The sequence below is a fragment of the Cervus canadensis genome, chromosome 23, assembly GCF_019320065.1.
Source record: "Cervus canadensis isolate Bull #8, Minnesota chromosome 23, ASM1932006v1, whole genome shotgun sequence".
Taxonomy (NCBI): Eukaryota; Metazoa; Chordata; class Mammalia; order Artiodactyla; family Cervidae; genus Cervus; species Cervus canadensis.
In genome coordinates, this window is record NC_057408.1 from 37,058,490 (window position 1) to 37,069,562 (window position 11,073).

The following is an 11,073-nucleotide window of genomic DNA, read 5'->3' on the forward strand; positions in this document are numbered from 1 at the left end:
AAACTACAGCTCTTCTGACTTCTTCATCCGCATCCTCAGTCGTCACTCACACCTTAACATCCTTCAATCCAACAAATTCTGCTTAGGGGATTTCCATGGTGGTCAAGAGGCTAAGACTCCATGCTCCCAATGCAGGAGGCCCAGGTTCAATCCCTTCTCCTTAATTAATCTATCAGTTCCTAAAGAGAAAGAATCTATATCTTTAAGAAAAAAAGAATGTACATAAGTGTATAATTGAGTCATTTTAGTATAACATTTTAAAGCAACTGTACCTCAATAAAAAAATAAAAAGAGTCTGTATCTTACATTTGAAGTCCCAGTGTTCACCATGCATCTGGTATATAGTTAGATGCTTGCTCTACTGGGACATTGTTTCTGTTCAATTCTTTCCACCCTACCCCCAAATGTTAAAAAAACAAAAGGCAAAAACAACAACAAAAAACCCTATCAAGTAAACTATTATCAGCAATCTTTTACATTTGCTCCTTTTTATAAAAAAAAGTTTAGCTTCTTGGATGTGACTATTTAGTAGAATCTTAGCTGATGAACTCACAGCTGACTTCCTGCCAAATCATATGGTTTTTCAGTTTCTTATTCTCCTTGCAGCTTTTGACTGCTGTTCATTTTCTCCTTAAACCACCTTCTAAGACTTCACACCATTGCCAAGCACTGCCTTGAGGAATTAATTCAGAGTCCCCATTGCCTTGAGTTATTTAACCTATGCTCCACCACAATAAAGACTTCCCCTTGTACACTTTTGGGTTGTCTTTCTATTTATGTTAGCAGTTATCTCAGCAAAAATCTTATCCCCTGAAATAACCCTGGAGAAACAGGAATTTCTTCCAAAACACAATTCTTCAAATTTAATACCACAGTAGGTTAATTAAAATGTAAGTTTCACAAATTCCTTGGCAGTCCAGTGGTTAGGACTCTGTGCTCTCACTGCCGAGGACCTAGGTTTGATCCTTAGTCAGGGAACTAAGATCCTGCAAGCCCCATGGAGCAGCAAAGAAAAAAAAAAAGTAAATTTCTCCCTAACCCCCCTAGATTTGGTATAGACTGAGTAAACCAGCTTTCTGTCTCATCACTTCAGACTCCAGTACTAATATATCTTTCTATTTTCTTTTTATTGGCAGAACCAATGCCTCCTGTGGATCTTAGTTCCCTGACCAGGGATTGAACCCAGGCCCTCGGCAGTGAAAGCCCAGCGTCCCAGCCACAGGACTGCTACAGAACTCTCAGGTTTGTTTACTGTAATTGCTGTATTCCTCATACCAAAAGGGTTTTTCCCCTTGTTTTTGTCATTTATTTTCAAACATTGCTGCCCTCTCTCTAATTCCCCACTTCCTTCTACAAGTATATCTCCAAGAGTCCCTACAGCAAGTGGGTGGAAGACTGAGCCAATGTGTGGGACTATTGCCTTGTAGCTCATTTAGCCTGAAATTTATTTTTAAATTTACTCAAGATTATCTGAGGAAATATATGCATATATATTGATGCCAAAATATGTATGTGCCTGAACGGGTTCTCACCTTTCAAAGGCCATTGAGTTCTCTTGTCAAAGTGCTACCCGGTGAGGCAGGGAATACGACTTTATTCGGAGAGCCAGCGGACCGAGAAGATGGCAAATCAATGTCTCAAAACAACCATCTTGTTGAGGTCTGGATGCCAGGTTCTTTTATAGATCAGAGATTGGAGGAGGTGAGGAAACAAAGGTAATGAAAAGGCTATTAGTCTTGCAAATATTTCCCAGAAGGCAAGTGTCAGGCAGGGGATGTGTGAATTTCTTCTTTCCTACCACCTACAGGTGGACAGGGTTCTGAACAAAGGCCCTTTAGTGTAACAGTTTGGCAGAGGGGCTATATTCCCCCCCCCCCCCGCCCCGAGGAAGGCCATTATGTATGATTATAATAACAACTGCAAGGAAAAGCAAGTCAAACAAACAATTCCAACATGGAGTCAGAATTTGTTCTTCTCTGCGATCAAAAGCCTGGGGGAGGGTGGTAGGGTCAATCAAACCCATTCCTTACCAGGATACTTTGGAGAAGGGCATGGCAACCCAATTCAGTATTCTTGACTGGAGAATCGCATGGACAGAGGACCCTGGCGGGGCTATAGTCCATAGGATCGCAAAGAGTGGGACACTACTGAAGCGACTTAGCACGAACGTACCATGATACTTAGAGCGCAGCCAACCTCAGGGGCGCATCTGGCATTACAGAAAGTTGTGCATAGGGGTGGAATGCACAGGAGTCTCCTCCGTGACCTTGGCCAAGTAACAGAAACTATAAAATGGGAATAACCCTACTGGGTTATTGAAGAGCAAAGGAAATGATGTAAGTAAAAGTACTCTAAGAAGTAATAATGCTGGTTTCTTTGAACTGGAGCCCCGAGCAGCTGGGTTCCCACCAGTTGGGCGTTTCGCTCTTCCCTCTCTGGAGGCGGGAGGCTGCGGCCTTGGCTCGTCTCCATGGCAACCACGCCGCATCCCAAGCCCCGCCCCCTGTCCACCCCGGGGACCGGAAGCAACCAGTCGGGCGCTTCCCAGGCTTCTCGCCCAAAACCCGGGGCAGTCCTTCCCAGGCCGGAGGTTAGAGTTGAGGTCTCTCCGCGCTTCGAGGGCTCGGGGAGAAGCGACGGTCACCCAGGGGGCGGGGAAAGGTCGCCCACGGACCTTGACACCACCTCCAGGCAGTCCCCCCACCCTTCCCGCCCGTTCTAACCGATCACCCCTTCTTCATACCCTTCACAGCCCAGTATCCCCCGGCTACCCCTTCTTCACGCCGCCCTTGCTTCCCCGGGGCCCCCACCGTCCCTGCACCTCCGGGCCTCTCACCGCGCGTCAGCGCCCCCCCTCCTCTTGTCCTCACCCAGCACCCCGGGGCGCCCGACCCCCGACCCCAAAGCTAGACCTCCTCGCATCACCCCCCGCGCGCTTACCCGCCCTCCCGCGCACCCCTTCCCCCCCAACTCCCCTCTTGTGACCTCACCGAGTCTGTCCTCCTCCGGCACAGGGGAGGAAGGTGTCCGGGGACCGTCGGGAGACGGTTCATTAGAGGAGATATTTCCAAGAGAGAGTCGGTCCCTTCAGAAAAGAACCCCCGGATCTGGGGCTCCGGGCGCAGCCTGCCCTCCAGAGACCGGGTTCATTAGGGACCCTCGCGCGATGATGAGGGTTTGGTCTCCTGGGTGGAAGTGAGAGCAACTGTGGATCTGGCACAGATTCGGCTCCTAGTGCGGGGAGACGCGGGGTGCGTCCCAGTGGCCACGCTTTCGACTTCCAGAGGATGCTTTAAGCTTAGGGCCTTCCCCTAGACGGCTCCTGACACGTGGCCTCTAACCCCTCCTGTCGCTCAGGTCTCGACCCGATTCTGTTCCGGCCTAGTACCATCTGTGTCTGCTGCTCCTCTTCCCTGGGACCGCGGGCACGGCCTCTGGACCGCGCAGCACTGCACGAAGTGTGGATGGCCTGAACCCAGACCCCAGCCCTGCTCCTTCGCTTGGTCTGTTACCTGCCTGAGCTTGCCCTGGCAGGTTCCGCATCTACCACGTGGAGATGAAAAGAACCTTACAGGTCTTTTGTGGGGATCTAAATACTGTTTTGTTGTTTAGTTGCTAAGTGGTTTCCGACTCTTTTGTGATCCCAAGAATTGTAGCCCACCAGGCTCCTCTGTCCATGGGATTTTCCCGGCCAGAATACTGGAATGGGTTGCCACTTCCTTCTCCAGGGGACCTTACCAACAGAGGATGGAACCCAGGTCTCCTGCATTGGTAGGGGGATTCTTTACCACCAAGTCACTGGGAATTTAAATGAGTTGGTATTTGTTAAGATTTATTAGAAGAGTGCTTGGCACCTAGTAAATTCTCTGTCATTGTTACCCTTTATGGTGGGGCATCTCACTGTGTAAGCTTGTATCATTTATTTGGTAACTTCCTTGTCTCTCTCCTGCTAGAGTATAAGCTTTATCTAGCCACACCACCTGCTTTGTTCAGGTGACTGCCATATCTTGAGTGCCTAGAAGTTTTTGGTGAAATGGGGAAAAAAATGGGAAAGAGAAAAAATAGGGGCACATATAACATTTCTAATTAGTCATCAGTTACTAGTGATACATATACCAAAACGCTACTGAGCAAAGTGTCTTCCCACCCCCTTCCTGCTAACAAGCTAGTGATACTTGGAGCAATTGTTGCTCCCCATACATCACTATGTTGCCGGTGACATTGTGATTTGATGCAGTGTTTTCTATAATTTATTTGATAATAAATTGCCAGATATTTTGCCGCTCTTCTTTTGACCCCAGTAAGTCAAATCCTTGGGACATCTTTAAAGGAAATAATTTGAAAATTAGCATGTTTTTTGGAAAATAGTCTATTTTTCTGAAAATGTGCTTCCCAGCATTGTTTATAATAGTAAAAATTAGAAATAATCTATAATACAGAGATTAAGTAAATTAGATATTACAGATGAGCAGTAGACATGAACATGAAAATATGGAAATACATTAAAATGGAGGAATATGCTTTTTTCCTCTGAATGATTCCTTTAATGCCAAAGCAATATTGTTTTAAAAGTTAGTAACATTGAAAAAAAAAATCCATGCAAAAGTAATCTCATGAGTCTATTCCTTAGTGCTCCTTGCAGCAGGCTAAAAATAATTAATTGGCCCTTTGAGCCTGTCCCAGAGTCATAAATTTCCTCAGGCTTCCCTTATTTCTCTTCTCTAGGAGTTCCTCTGCAACCCTGACTGATCTCTGATTGTAACGTGTAGTCAGCCTCCTGGGCATGATTATGATTTTCAGAATGAATTGCAAAGTATTCATGAAGGTGAATGCCTATGAGCCCTTTGATTCTCTTAAAGAAGGAAGTATTCTTTGAAAGTTGGCTTCTGTTAAGATTAAGGATACTTTTGGTACAATCTTAACATTTCTCATAACTGTGATGTTCTGAAAAGCATTTGTCTTGTTTCCACTTGTCTCTTGAATCATATTTATGGAATGTCCTTAAGGAGAATTTCACCTCCTTGAAGATTAAAGCCTAGTGGTCCCAAGCTACTCCCAGTCCAGATGTCTGCAAAATTGAGAGTCATCAAAACTCCTTCCACAAACTTCAGGGGACCCTGACTGCCTTGTGTTAATGAAGGCAGACCTGTAATATAGCCTCTGGCCACCACTACAGCAGCTTCTCTGAGCTCAGAGGCCTTCCACCGGCGCTTCAGGCGGTTTGGCTACTCTGACTCCGCGGGGCCTCGGGAAGCCCTGAGCCAGCTCCACGAGCTTTGCTGTCAGTGGCTGAGGCCCGAGGTGCTCAGCAAGGAGCAAATCCTGGAGCTGCTGGTGCTGGAGCAGTTCCTGGCCATCCTGCCCGAGGAGCTGCAGGCCTTGTTCCAAGAGAACCGACCAGAGAGCAGAGAGGATGCCGTGGAGATGCTCGAGGAGATGGAGAAGGAGCACGATGGGGAGGCTGAACAGGTGAGAAGGCGGTGGTGGGAGTGAGGGGCGAGGTGCAGTCAGGAGCCCTGGCACATCATTGAGGGTCGCGCTCCCAAACTGTGCTCCACTCGGCACAACCCGCTGTATAGTGTGGAGAATGGACCCCCGGCTCTGCCCGAAATCAGGGTGTGCCTCTATTTTTTTCCTTCCCCTTTCCGGTGTCCCAAGATAGTTTCTTCTGTTATTTTATCCTCAAGTCCCAACCTGATTCCCTTCCTCAGCCTCAGTAATACCAAACTGTTTCTAGGTCTTTCTTGGACAAAATGAGGACATGCTCGCAAAGAAACTACCAACTTGTGAAATCCCTCAGGAGATACCATGTCACCAGCCCAGGCCCACAGAAAAGCAGCTGCGGTGGGCGTTGAAGAAGCTCTGCTCCTTCAGATGAAATGGTGAGGGAGGTAGTGGCCCCATCATGTGATTAATTTATCATTCTAACTTCTGTTTATTGATACTTGTACTAAATCTTGCTTATTGCTACCCACTACCATATTGAATTCTTCTCCTTTAGTTGCTCCTCTGTTCTCCAATAATTTCTTGTCTTTTAGGCCTCTCTTTTCTTCCAGACTTTCCTCAGTCTCTAAAGTATCTTTTTACCCCTACTCACCATTCTATCTTTTGCACAGAGCTTTTCATCTTATCATTGACTGCCTCATCAGTATGTAAACCTCTTTTGCCTTATGATGTTCTCAGTGTTTTCTGCCTTACCTTCTCCATCCTCTAAAATCTCAGGTGGCTCCCCAGTAAAGAATCCGCCTACCAATGCAGGAGATCTAAGAGACAGGGGTTCCACCCCTGGGCCGGGAAGATCCCATGGAGAAGGAAATGGCTACCCACTCCAGTTGCCTTGCCTGGGAAATCCCATGGAGAGAGGAGCCCGGTGGGCTGCAGTCCTTGGGGTCACAAAGAGTCAGATGTGACTGAGCACGCATGCATGGCGCCATGCTCTACATTGATGTTATATTGCAAACATGCTAGCTCAAAAATAATCTATGCTCCATTCAGATCATTCTATTTCCTTTTCCTTCCCTCTGAACAAAGAGATGATTACATTTTCTTGTCTGTGTACCATTTCAGATAGAGACACCAGAACTAAAAATGTGAAATCTGCTTTAAGGCAAAAGAATTCTTCAGATAAAGAACTGCATTACAGTTTCTAACACTCTTCAAGTGAATGCTCCCCAGAGTCTCACATTTAGAAGAACCTGTGAACAAGACACAAAGTTTGAAAGAAGACAGGGAAACTGTCCTTGAAAAAAACAACACAGTGTGATGAATGTGGCAAAGTCTTTAGTCAGAGTTTAGCCCTTAATCTACATCAGAGAATCTACAGTGGAGAGAAACCTTATACATGTGAAGTGTGTGCAAAGTCTTTCAGCTGAAGTACAGTCCTGATTCAGCATCGAAGAATCCATACTGGGGAAAAACCCTTCAAATGTTATGAATGTGGGAAAGCCTTTAGTCAGAGCTCAGTCCTTAATCTACATCAGAGAACTTACAGTGGAGAGAAACCTAATACATGTGAAGTGTGTGCAGAGTCTTTCAGCCAAAGTACAGTCCTGATTCAGCATCGAAGAATCCATACTGGGGAAAAACCCTTCAAATGTTATGAATGTGGGAAAGCCTTTAGTCAGAGCTCAGTCCTTAATCTACATCAGAGAACTTACAGTGGAGAGAAACATTATACATGTGAAGTGTGTGCAGAGTCTTTCAGCCAAAGTACAGTCCTGATTCAGCATCAAAGAATCCATACTGGGGAAAAACCCTTCAAATGTCATGAATGTGGGAATCCTTTAGTCAGAGCTCTAATCTTTTCAGACATAGGAAGAAACATGCTGGAGAAAAAATCCCATCTGTGTTGTGAGGGAATCGAAGCATTTATTGAGAAATTTTTCTCTGAGGGAGAAGGCACATGGCATCTATACTCCTTTAATATAAATCGGTAGTTTTGGTTGGCACCAGTTTCCTTTCAAAGGTTATTAAAGCCACAGGAGAGAATGTGGAATATTTTCTGCCAGCAATGTTTACTTCTCTGCTTTTCAGTACAGGGTCTATTCAGATGTTTGGGATTCTAAAGCTATAGAGTTCCATCCCTCAGTTCAGTTCATTCACTTAGTCATGTCTGACTTTTTGACTCCATGGACTACAGCATGCCATCACCTGTCCATCACCAACTCCTAGAGCTTGCTCAGATTCACATCCATCAAGCAGGTGACGCCATCCAACAATCTCATCCTCTATTCTCCCTTTCTCCCCCATCCCTAGTGCAGCTCTTGCAAAGATACTCTCAGACACATTCAACTGTCTACATTATTAACACAAACAATAAACTAGTATGTTCCTTTTTAGACAAGTACATTTTCCCTGTTGAGAAGGAATGTGTGAGTTGACATATAAATGGATGTTCTCCATTTCATTACTTGAACATTGGAGTTGTTAGACCAAAGATTAAATTAGTTTTTAAAAAAATTTTCCTGGGAATTTCCTGGCAGTCAATGGCTAGGATTCATGTTTTCAGTGCCATGGGCCTGGGTTCAATCCCTGATCAGGGAATTAAGATCCCAAAAGCCACACTGTGTGGCCAAAATATAAAATAAATGTCCTATTTTATTTTCTGTTTTTGAATTGCTCAGACACTCATGTCTGACTCTGCGACCCCATGGACTATAGCCAGCCAGGCTCGAGGAGACCAAAAAGAATATGTACCTCAAGACCTGTGCTGAAACGTCCAGGGTCATTGTTAGGAAGCAGGTGAGTGAAGGGACTTGAATCATCTCTTAAGAAAATTCACAAGAACTTACATACTGTTTTGTTTGCATGTTTAAAATTGAGGTATAGTTGATGTATAAAGAGCCTATATACTGTTTTTGATACTAAGGGGTGCTAATATGCTAATTTTTTACCAAGTTTTTATCAATTTTATCAATTTTTTATCCAGTTTAGCCCAAGTCATATTAATTCTCTGGTTAGATAAACTAGCACCTCCTACTTATCAGGAGACCTATATAAGTGCAAGATAACTCAGTATCCACTGACACCCTTTAAGGATTTGTTATTCTAAGATAATTCACACCACTGGGGTCGAGAAGTTCTGATTATTTACAATGAAGAGAATGTAATCTTGCAAAGTCTATGGCCCAACCAAGTGAAGAAGGACACTTCCTTCAGAATACATGATTCGAAAAAAAAAATTGTGTAGAATTAAATATTTTTCTTGTGTAGAAAAAAATAATTATCTCCTTTAGAATTTATATTGGAAATATCTCAGTGAAAGTATTAAGATGGCGCTACATGTCTTCAGGGATTGGCATAACCATAATGAGTGTCCTAATAATGAACAGTTTTCTGTGTGTGCTTATATCAAGTTGATGATCACCTTAACATAAAAAAGAAAGATGAAGAAAAGACGGTCCAAACAAGGCTGATGTACACACCTGGAAATGGGAACCGTTAACAGCTGATGGCTCTCCTGCAGAGTTCTTCATGACCTCTGTTCTGGCCTGAATCAGCTGTGAAGGTGTTTCAAGCATCACAGGACAACCTTTTCTGGGTCTTTCTCATCATTCTTAGTAAGATGAGTTTCTAGACAATTTATCATGTTGTAAGACCTTGGATTTTGATGCTCTTGTACAAATGAGGAAATCACTAAAGTTTAATTTAAAGAGTCCATTGAGATATACCACATTTAATTCAATCAGAGTCTCTTGTTTAAATGACAGATATGTTTTTTAAATTATTATTCTGACAGTATATAACATAATGTCCCCCTTTCCAGGGATTCTTGATAGAATTCTATATGTATTACAAGAATACATGGACTGAGACTTCCCTGATGGTCCAGTGGTTAAGAATCCACCTTCCAATGCAGAGGATGTGGGTTTAATCCCTGGCTGGGGAGCTACCAGGACCCCACATGCCACATGCTGCCAGGGCAACAGCCCATGTGCCACAACTAGGACCCAACACAGCCAAATGTAAACAAATAGATTTTTTAAAAAATACGTGGATTGTTGTGTCTCCCATGGTGCCACAGTTACCAACTATGGAGACAACCATGAAAAGAGACAACCTTCTCCCTTTGGAAGAAGGGAAGAGAGGGCCCATGGGGAACTTCTTTGTTCCTCATGAAGTATAAACATTTCATTATCAGAAAATCCAGCCATGTTTAGTGCTTGGAGTAACTCTGGAAACAAATGTGGGAGTATGTGCTCTGCTTAGTTAGAATATTGATAAATAAGATTAGTAAGGGGAGAGGTGAATATACATTTTGATTTTAGAATTTTGTTAGTGGTCATACTTTGTAGCTCTAGTAAATATGCATAAATACTGAGTTTGTATATTTTCATTTATTAAAAACATAGGAATCTTTTTATTTGGGTCTCATGCTTTTTGTAATTAAAGAGAGGAACATGCCATCTATTAAAGCAGCAAAAGATATATGTGTTGTGAATTACCGCTTAATTATAGAAAGAGTTTTTTGTGAATAGTACTCATAGAAAGTACTCATAGTGCTTATAGAGTACTATGTGAATAAAAGGACAGAATCTAAATCAGGTATTCTGAGGGAAGTGTACTTCTTCACTTGGTTATGCCATAGGCTTTGCAAGATTACATTCTTTTCACTGTGAATAATCTGAACTATTCCACCAGAAAAGTGAAGTGAATCATATCCTCTTAGAATAATGAATCTTTAAAGGGTGTCACTGGGCTCTTTGAGTTATCTTGCTCCTATACAGGTCTCCTAATAAGTAGGAGGTACTAGTTTATCTAACCAGAGAATTAATATGACTTGAGCTAAATTTGATTTAAAAAATTATTAGCATCCCCATCAAATTAATTCCCACAGATAGTAAGCACTCCAAAATGAAATTGGATGTTTTTAGAATTAATTTCACTTCATTTGAGCCTTCATTATTATCTATAATCCTATGTTCCCCCTTCTCCTCTCTAGTTCTCTTCAGCGACCAGGTCAGATGTTTGCCACTACCCTTGAAACTTCTTGTATCAGGAATGCTGAATACAAAATCCAGCAAATCCTTTGGTGGCTTAAACAAATTAGACTCCCCAACCAGATATCTGGAGGCAGGTTGCTGCTGGCTGTCAGTCAGCAGCTGAACAATGACTTCTCTGGCTGCTGTCTCTGCACTTTGGGCCTTTGCTTCATACTTACTTTCTCAGATAAGAGGGAGTGCTGTCCCAGCTCTGGAATGGCATCTGGGGTCAAGTCAGGGAGAAAGAGGAAAGGGGGCTCCAGCCATGGCCATCTCCATTACTAGAAAAAAATTAGCTTTCTAAGAAGCCCCAACAAACTTCCACATATGCTCCCCTGTTGCAAGTATGTCTGGTAAAGCAAGTGTTTTCAACCCCTAGGGTTGAAGCTCCAATACTTTGGCCAACTGATGCAAAGAGGCAACTCACTGGAAAAGACCCAGGTGCTGGGAAAAGATTGAAGGCAGGAGGAGAAGGGGACTATAGGGGAAGAGATGGTTGGATGGCATCACCGACTCAGTGGACATGAGTTTGAGCAAGCTCTGGGAGTTGATGATGGACGGGGAAACCTGGCAATTGCTGTAGTCCATGGGT

General features: G+C 43.7%; 1 pseudogene; it reads left to right on the forward strand.

The window, feature by feature from the left end:
- The first annotated feature begins 4,819 nt into the window (after nucleotides 1–4,819).
- Nucleotides 4,820–7,959, forward strand: LOC122425539 (annotated as a pseudogene).
- Nucleotides 7,960–11,073: the final 3,114 nt, after the last annotated feature.